The sequence below is a fragment of the Macrotis lagotis genome, chromosome 5 (assembly GCF_037893015.1).
Source record: "Macrotis lagotis isolate mMagLag1 chromosome 5, bilby.v1.9.chrom.fasta, whole genome shotgun sequence".
Taxonomy (NCBI): Eukaryota; Metazoa; Chordata; class Mammalia; order Peramelemorphia; family Peramelidae; genus Macrotis; species Macrotis lagotis.
In genome coordinates, this window is record NC_133662.1 from 74,430,131 (window position 1) to 74,440,551 (window position 10,421).

The window sequence follows — 10,421 nt, forward strand, 5'->3', positions numbered from 1 at the left end:
AACTGCCCCAAACTTCTGAATGTGTGTATATATATATATATATATATATATATATATATATATATATACACACACACATATACATATCAAAAGAATTCACAAAATAGGAAATGCACTATATCCTGAGAGGAAGTAAGAGGATGTCAAAGTCATTTCTGAATCAATTACTTATGGAGAGTTCTGGAGACAATGTCTCCAGAAGAGACAATGATGAAAAGCAATACAAAATATTCTGCAGGCAGAAAGACAGTAGACAATAGATTGAGTTTAAGGGAATCTAGACATGAAACTTCACTGAGCCAGATTATCCCAAGGGCACTCAGAGATGAAGGTGGAAGAAAGACAGAGAGTGGATCCTATTTGACAGCATTTCTGTGTATTGATTATTTATATCTTGAGTCTCAATGGAACCACTATGTCTGGACTTTAACATCTCAGTATTCAATGTACTAAATGGAAAAGTAGAAATAGAACTTAGGAAGAAGTCAAATAGAGCCCTGGACCAGATAAAGAATAAACAAAACAAATCTGTGCTGGAGGCAATATATCTTTTAAAGCACTAAAAAAGAAAACTACTAATTCTGCTATACAGAGAAAGATGCTAAATATTAGAAAAATCAAAGGTGGTATAATTACAAAAAAAGAAAGAAAAAGAGAATACCTACTGGATGAATCACATTTTCTCATCTCTATAAAATCTTTATGAGATATTACCACTTTTTATGATAGCAAAGTACTAGAAACAAAATGGATACCCAATCATTGGGGAAAGGCAAAAGAAACTGTGGTACATGTATATGATTAAATTTATTGAACAATTAGAAACAACATGAAAAATTCAGAAAAACATGGGAAGATGTATTTAAACGGATTCAGTGGGAAATAAACAGAACCAGGAAACCAATTTGCATAATTTCTGTAACACCTTTCTGTGACTACATTTAATATGCATCTCTCAAACTGACAATGTTGCTGATATCTTTGCTACAGTTTTGTTTTGATTTGGAAGCAAACTTCATTACCAAAGATGAATTTGGATCATCATTTCTTATCTCATATACTGAGTACATTATTGGCAATGGTCTGGACAAAGGAAAATAGGAGTGTACACTGTTCTTATGTTGAAATTATTCCCCCAAACCAGGTAAGCACCCCTATAAAAATGTCATTAAGTTGCCAGAGCATAAGTTGTAGTATAAGTTGCAGAAAGAGCAACTACCTCATATTAAAGTAAGAATATACTCAAAACATATTAATATCAACTAGATAAACTAACAACTAATAAAAATATCAAAAAGACTGTACATCCATACTATACAGGAAGGAAGGATTCAAATATAGAATAATAAGGCAGCATAGTATAATGAAGAGAGCCCAGAATTTGTGGTCATTGAACCTGAATTCACATTTCAACTATTGTTAGCTGCCTGATCTTATGCAAGTCACCTAAATTTTCTGGGCTTCAGTTTCCAAATCTCTCAAATGGAGAGTGCAATGAAAGGACAGACAATCTAGATTCTGTTTAACATTCCAGGTCATTTACATTATGTTTTCCATTTTTGCCCTAGGTATTCCATGTAAATCCATCTACTTGCTCTTCCTCTTACTAAATACCAATTCTATGCTCTTATTTTGTTGGCTACATCAAGAATTCTCTCTTGTCTTCCTTTTACCTCAGAAACCTTTGCTTCCTTCAATGCAAGGAGCCTTTTCTTATGCCTTTAGTTGTTAGTGCCACCTCACTCCTTCCCAAATTTTGAAACATGTAGTAAGGTTTATGTCTAAATTGAGAACAAGGTCCCTCGATTACACATTTTCATGTATTTCCAAAAAGAACTTCACCAAGTCCATCATGTGGGTTCACTAAAAGTAGAACACCTTAAATGTACTTTGAGGACTGATTCATTAGGAAGTCCTCAATCTTTCTATCCCTTGTATATACATATTAAATATATGTCAAATATATAGTGTTATAAATAATATATACAGATATATGTATATGATATTGTATATGTAAGTTTAGAGTACTCACCTCAGGTGTTCACATGGACTATTCATGCCCAACCTGTGGTAGAATATTCCAAGTTTATTGGTCTGATCAGTCACAGTCAGACACACTGTAATTTGTCTCAAACGTCATAATGTCATTTTGTTCTTCATTAACAAAGGACAAGAACCAACTAATATAGAGATAGATATAAATTTCTATTATATTGTATCATATTCTACCATATATCAAATGATATTATTTATATTACTATACATATAGATAGATAGATAGATAGATAGATAGATAGATATAGATAGATAGATAGATATATGAAACTTAGAATTAAGCAACTTGTATAAGATCACACAGCCAAAAGAGAACAGTTGGGATGTGAAACTCAGTCTAATGACTCTAAATATTATAATAAATTGATATGTTGTTTTATCTACATATATTATCAGAACATGAACTACTTCATTTTTATCTTTGCATTCCCAGGTTTATAATAATTATGAGAACTTAAATTTATATAGATAGTGTTCTCAAATTTTCAAAGCACTCATTGGATCCTCTCAATAACTCCTTGAGATATGTGTCATTTATGTCCCTGATTTCTAGATGAAGAAACCAAGCTAAGAAAGGGTAAGTGACCCTGCCTGAGTTATACAACCAATAAACATCTGAGACAGAAATTGAGCTTAGGTCTACTTTATTCCAAGGACGGAACTCAATGTACTGGGTCATTATTACACCTTAGTCTTTCCCACGTACTCTACAATTTGCTAACTCTGTATATTTTCACTGGCTGTTCTGGAATTCTTTCCTGCTTCATAGTCATCTTCTGGTTTTCTGGGCTTTTTTCAAGCCCCAGTTAAAATCTTACCTTCTACAAGAAATCTTTCAGTATCTCCCTTACTGCTAATGCCTTCCCTCTTAATTATTTCTATTATATTATATTTCTAGTCTTTTATTATATTATATTTCTATTCTTTCAGATATCTTATTTGTATATGTATATATATATATACATATATACATATATATATATATATGTATATATATATATATAGCCTCCCCCATTAGACTGTCATCTGCCTTTATTTGTATCCCATTACTTAACACAATACCTTGACTTACTAACTGCCACCCAGCTTCTTAGCACGATACCTTGGACAGAATAGGGGCTTAATAAATAGTTCTTAAAATGGTTGGGACTAAATGATCTCTAAGGCTATATCTACCTAGATCTTATTATTCTAGTTCAAAAGAAAATTATATTGGAATTTTTATGCATATGTCTTCTAGGAGGAAAAGACATTAAATCTATAATATTATAATGATTCTTTAAAAATTGAAATGTATGAATCACTTGACTAAAATCAGTTAATGTAGAGTGTTGGTATCATCACAGTAACTAAGGTGGTACGCATACCAGCTCTGATGCACATTTATGAACTATGAAGGTTCAAGGTTCATGTTTACACACACCCTTGGCCTGCACCCACCATGTAAGAGCTCTACAACAGAGTAAGTGATCTCTGCTTCTTCCCCCAGGTCAAAGCTTTTCATGTAGTTCATCACCCTTGAAATAATCCCTACAATTCACAAGAGAACGGAGTCTAACCTATTTGGCAGTACTAAAGAAATTTAAAAGCCTTCAGCTACCTTTTTCGAAGACTTTGATGTAGTTGGGATCTGAAAACCTCTTAGCTCTTTTGAAGTGGACAGATTCTCATTATGGTTAATTGAGTCAGTATTCTCTTTTGGTTTCTGAACAGAGTCCAGAAGGAGGAGAGATAAAGCAGGACAGAATTCAGATTCAAAGGGAGGTGACCAAGAAAGCAACTTAATTGTGCAAATATAAAACAAGGAGCAAATACAGGAAGAACAGAGTAGTAGAACCAAGAATGTAGGCAGAAACAAAATGTCCTTGGACCAGCAACAATGCTTATTGAGTGCAAAGTAGCTATCTCTTGTTTCTATGAAATTTATAAATAAATGGAAAACAACTGAAAAAAAGAAACCAAATTCTTTTATGAGGTAAAAAAAATTTTTTTTAAGAGAATGTACTATGAATATTACTGCAATAGAAATGGAATGGAAACAAGAAAAAAGGTACAATGGCAAAGGTAGAAGCATGAAATCTCCTAATGGAGCAACTGTCTAAAAATTGGGCAGACCATCTAGTATCTGCATATCTATTCCAGCAAAATTCTGATATTCACACCAGAACAAATAATGACCAAAGAAGATAATAAAAAACAAGAGTGAAGGGCGGCTAGGTGGCACAGTGGATAAAGCACCGGCCCTGGAGTCAGGAATACCTGGGTTCAAATCCGGTCTCAGACATTTAATAATTACCTAGCTGTGTGGCCTTGGGCAAGCCACTTAACCCCATAACCCCATTTGTCTTGCAAAAGCCTAAAAAAAAAAAACCAAGAGTGAGTGAGTAACTTCTTCTACTCCAATACTACACAGTCAGTCAAATCCATAAGCAAAAGGAAATGGGACCCCTCCAGGAAATTTAGGGAAAGCCAAACCAGAAATGGAACATGTATAACCTTCAAGGCTTTGTGTCCTGAGGCAATAGGAGGAAAGGCATTCCCTGAGAAAGGACCAGAATAGTCAGAAAATCCCAGGGTGGGGAGCTTTCCAACTCCAAGGAGCAGGGAATAGCAGTATCCAGCAGCGCTGAAATCAGGACAAAGGACTCTGAGGTCCCCAACACCCTACCCTGAAAGACCAGAGAGAGCCCTGAAGATAAAATGCTGTGTGAGTCTTAAAGATCCAATGACCCCAAAAGGTGAAGATCAAGGAAGAATCTAACAGACTTAAGGCAAGACAAAACAAGGGTGATCACCTCATTCAAAAGTGTGACAACAAGGAGCACAGTCTAGTTCTGGCAAATAGCCCCAAATTCAGAAACCAAAACTAAAAAGACAAGTATCAAAAATTATTACAAATCTAGAGATTCCCCCTACCCAAAAGGACTAAATATGTCCTTCTATAACAATGACAAAGACTCAAAGAAAAAAAAGGATTTTTCATGAAGACTAAATGAATCCTCCCCCCCAAAAAAGCAAGAGTTTAGATTAATAAGTAAATAAGCTCTGAAAGAAGACTGAAGAGAGAATAGATTAGATGATAAAGAATTAAAGCTTCTACAAGAAATAGACTCCCTAAAATTTAGGATAGGACAAATAGAAATCAATGACTCTGTGGGACAATAAGAAATCTTAAAATACAATCAAAAGATTGAAAAATACAAGGAAATTATAAGATATCTGATATTAAAAATACAAGGAAAACAGATCAAGGCAAAAAATTTTAAGAAAAGATAAATTTATAAGTGAATATTTTAAATATTCAAAAACAATTGATTACAGTATTTTCAGAATTCTGCAATAATTGCAGTATTCTGAAAAAAACAGAAAAGACATGGGGGGCAGCTAGGTGGTGCAGTGGATAGAGCACGGGCCCTGGAGTCAGGAGTACCTGAGTTCAAATCTGCCCTCAGACACTTAATAATTACCTAGCTGTGTGGCCTTGGGCAGGCCATTTAATCCCATTGCCTTGCAAAAATAAAAAAATAGAAAAATAAAACAGAAAAGACACACTTCCATTCTCTTTCTGAATACATATATATCTTCTTAATGCCTAAATCACATTTAGACAAAGCAAAGAAAGTTTTAGTCTAATATCCCTAATGAATATTGAGAGAAATATTTTAAATAAAATATTGATACATTACAACAATATATTCAAAATGCTATATATATATTTTAGCAGCATTGATTTGTTCTAGCAATTAAGTGCCGGTTCAATATAGGAAGTACTATTAAAATTCTATCAAAATGTTAGTAATAAATAATAATAACCATATAATTATATCAAGAGAGGCTAAAAAAGCTGATACAATCCAACACCAATTTCTCTCTCTCACTCCTTTTTTGTTTTTTAAGGTTTTTGCAAGGCAAATGGGGTTAAGTGACCTGCCCAAGGCCACACAGCTAGGTAATTATTAAGTGTCTGAGGGCAGATTTGAACTCAGGTACTCCTGACTCCAGGGCTAGTGCTCTATCCACTGAGCCACCTAGCCACCCCAATCAACACCAATTTCTCTTAGAAGAACTAGAAAGCATAGGAAAAAATGAACCTTATCAAGAGAGGTTAAAAAGGCCAATACAACCCAACACCAATTTCTCTTAAAAAAAAAAACTAGAAAGAGGGGCAGCTAGGTGGCACAGCGGAAAAAGCACCAGCCCTGGAGTCAGGGGTACCTGGTTTCAAATCCATTCTCAGACACTTAATAATTACCTAGCTGTGTGGCCTTGGGCAGGCCACTTAAACCCATTGCCTAGCAAAAAAAAAACCAAAAAAAAAACTAGAAAGCATAGGGAAAAAATGAACTATTCCTTAAAATAAATAATATTTGTCTAAAACTATTAGTAAACATTATATGCAATAAAGAAATATTAGAGACTTTATCAATAAAATCAGGGCAAAGTAAGGATATTTATAATCATCAATTCCATTTAACATAATTCTAGAAATGATAGCTCTTGGATTAAGATAAGAAAGGGAAAGAGGAAGCAAAATTATAACTTTTTTTTGTAGATGATATGCTTTACAAAAGAAAGCCCTCAAGAGTCAGCCAAAAATTAATAGAAACAAAAATTCAGCAAATTTTCAGTATGCATAATAAATTGAGAATTGCCATCATTTCTATATATTTTCAACAAAAGAGAGAATTAGAAAGAGAAATTCCATTCGAAATAACTGCAAAATGTATAAAATATTTTGGAGTCTTTCTTCCAAGACTCATCCATGAATTATATGAACAATTACAAAACCCTTCTTCCAGAAATAAATGCACTTAGATAATTGGGAAAAAATATTAATTACTCATGAGTAAACTGAGGTAACAATCAAAATGACCATACTAACTAAATAAACTTCCCTATTCAATATCATACTGATCAATCTAACAAAGGATTGTTTCATTGAACCAGACAAAATAATAAAATTAATCTATTAGTATAACGATGATTTCTAGGGAAGTGATGAGCAAAAAAATGGAAAAGAAGACAGTCTAGAAGTAAAAGATCTTAAACTATACCACAATGCAGCAATTATGAAAATGACTTGGCTTTGGTTATGAAATAGAGTTCAACCTTGAAACAGATTCGGAGAAGCTAATGGACACAACAGTATAGAGTTTGATAAACCTCAAACCACCAGTTATTAGAGTAGGAGTTCACTCTAGCAAAAACTGCAGGGAAAACTAGAAAGAAATTAGGTATAGATCAATATATTGCTGTTCAAAACAAGATAAACTCCAAATGGATACAGAAGTTAGACATCAAAAGTGACATCATAAGCAAATTAGAGTAAGGAAGAAATCATCTTTCAGATCTATAAAGAGGATGAGTTAATGAACAAACAATCAATAGAGAAGATTATGCAAAGTAAAACTAAATGTTTTTGAATCAAAACATCTAAAATTATAAGAAAACAGTTAACTGGTGGAAAAAAATATTTGCAGCAAATTTCTTTAATAGAGGTCTCATGTCCAAGTTATATAAGGAAATTATCCAAATTTACAAGAAAAGAAGTTTTCAAAGAAGAACTATAAACTAACACTAATTCTATGGGGGAAAATGCTACAGATCACCAATAATTGGAAAGATATAAATCACTGTGGAATTGTTTTCCTATAATTTGTTTAGAGGTTTTCATTCTTTTTAGCTCAAATAGAGAAGGAAGAAGCAGGAAGGTAACATAAACAAGATGAAAAAAAAGGAAAGGAAAGGAAAGGAAAGGAAAGGAAAGGAAAGGAAAGGAAAGGAAAGGAAAGGAAAGGAAAGGAAAGGAAAGGAAAGGAAAGGAAAGGAAAGGAAAGGAAAGGAAAGGAAAGGAAAGGAAAGGAAAGGAAAGGAAAGGAAAGGAAAGGACAGGAAAGGAAAGGAAAGGAAAGGAAAGGAAAGGAAAGGAAAGGAAAGGAAAGGAAAGGACAGGACAGGACAGGAAAGGAAAGGAAAGGAAAGGAAAGGAAAGGAAAGGAAAGGAAAGGAAAGGAAAGGAAAGGAAAGGAAAGGAAAGGAAAGGAAAGGAAAGGAAAGGAAAGGAAAGGAAAGGGGAAGATGGAGATCTAAAAACTATGATTTCTTTCTTTACAAAAAAAAACATGGCCCTTTTAACACGCCCCCTCAGCCAAGCTAGACCCCTCGGCCTCTCTCCTCTGAATCCCGCGGAGCCAGCCCCGACCAGAAATTCAGCATGCCGATTTTGAAGATCTTTGCAAGAGACATCTTTGACTCTCGTGGAAACCCCACCGTTGAAGTTGATCTCTACACTTCAAAAGGTCTCTTCAGAGCTGCTGTGCCCAGTGGGGCTTCTACTGGCATCCATGAAGCCCTGGAGCTCAGAGACAATGATAAGACCCGATATATGGGGAAAGGTGTCTCAAAAGCGGTTGAGCACATCAATAAAACTATTGCCCCGATCCTGATTAGCAAGAAATTGAATGTTGTGGAGCAGGAGAAGATTGACAAATTGATGATAGAGATGGATGGTTCTGAGAATAAATCTAAATTTGGAGTAAATGCTATATTGGGAGTGTCTCTGGCTGTTTGTAAGGCAGGGGCTGCAGAGAAAGGTGTCTCCTTGTTCCGCCATATTGCTGATCTTGCAGGCAATGAAGAAGTCATCCTGCCAGTTCCAGCCTTCAATGTGATCAATGGTGGCTCCCATGCTGGTAACAAGCTAGCAATGCAAGAGTTCATGATCCTCCCTGTTGGAGCATCAAACTTCAAGGAGGCCATGCGTATTGGAGCTGAGGTCTACCACAACCTGAAGAATGTGATTAAGAAGAAATATGGACAGGATGCCACCAATGTAGGAGATGAAGGTGGTATTGCTCCTAACATCCTGGAGAATAAAGAAGCTCTTGAGCTGCTGAAGGAAGCGATTGGCAAGGCTGGCTATACTGACAAGGTTGTAATTGGCATGGATGTTGCTGCCTCTGAATTCTTCCTGTCTGGGAAATATAACTTGGACTTCAAGTCTCCTGATGATCCCAGCGGATACATCTCACCTGCTGAGCTTGGGGACCTTTACAAGAGCTTCATCCGGGACTATCCAGTGGTGTCTATTGAAGATCCCTTTGACCAGGATGATTGGGAAGCTTGGAAGAATTTTGCTGAAACTGCAGGCATCGAGGTTGTAGGGGATGATCTCACAGTGACCAATCCCAAGCGCATTGAAAAGGCTGTGAATGAGAAAGCTTGCAATTGCCTCCTGCTCAAAGTGAACCAGATTGGCTCCGTGACCGAATCTCTCCAGGCGTGCAAGCTGGCCCAGTCCAATGGGTGGGAATTAATGGTTTCCCATCCTTCTGGAGAGACTGAAGATACCTTCATTGCAGACCTGGTGGTGGGTCTCTGCACTGGGTAGATCAAGACTGGAGCCCCCTGCCAATCTGAGCATTTGGCCAAGTATAACCAAATTCTCAGAATTGAGGAAGAACTGGGCAGCAAGGCTAAATTTGCTGGAAGGAACTTCAGAAACCCTCTGGCCAAGTAAGCTCCATGACCATGAAGCCTCAGAGCTAGTAGGCTACAGTCACCTCAGTAGAAGTCCTCCAAAGAATGGGCAGCACCAAGTAGTAGACCAGTTTTGTTTTGGGGATGGGGGCTCTGCTACATAACTCCACCCCGCTCTCTTCCACCTTTCTGTGTTCTCACTGCTTCTTCTGGTACCTGATCATTTGGTCCTTTTTTGTAAGACCTCATCTTGTGACTGGGTAAAATGATCTGTTCTCACCCCTACCCCCAGTGTTGATGTGCAGAGTCATATACTTGTGATGCAAGCCCCCAACAAGCCCATGGGCCAGATCCTTTAGTGGCTTCTATGTGCAGAATAAAAGTATTCAGTAATCCACTGGGGGGAAAAAACCATGGGGGTGGCTAGGTGGTGCAGTGGATAGAACACTGGCCCTGGAGTCAGGAGGACCTGAGTTCAAATCTGACCTCAGACACTTAATAATTGTCTAGTTGTGTGACCTTGGGCAAATCATTTAACCCCATTGCCTTAAATTTAAAAAAGTTAAAAAAAGCATGTTATCTCACAAAATTATAAATGTAAACTGCTCAGAAGGCAAAATGAAGAAAAAAAGCATCTGCTGCTCATTCCAAAAGGAACCCCAAAAAGAAAAATGAAAAAATTCCAGGAACATCATAGTGAAAATCCAGAATTTCCAAATCAAAGAAAAAATATTGAAAGCATGCAGGAAGTTCATATACTAAGAACTGAAGTCAGGAATAATCTAGATTTGGCAACTTTTACTAAAAACCAAAAAAATCATTAGAATACAATAGTTCAAAAGGTAAATGAGAGAAGCTTACAACCAATGCTAGAACTTTCTAGCATT

The 10,421-nt window shown here is 36.1% G+C and overlaps 1 pseudogene; it reads left to right on the forward strand.

Moving 5' to 3' along the window:
* Positions 1–8,269: 8,269 nt before the first annotated feature.
* On the forward strand, positions 8,270–9,682 carry LOC141489759 (alpha-enolase pseudogene; annotated as a pseudogene).
* Positions 9,683–10,421: the final 739 nt, after the last annotated feature.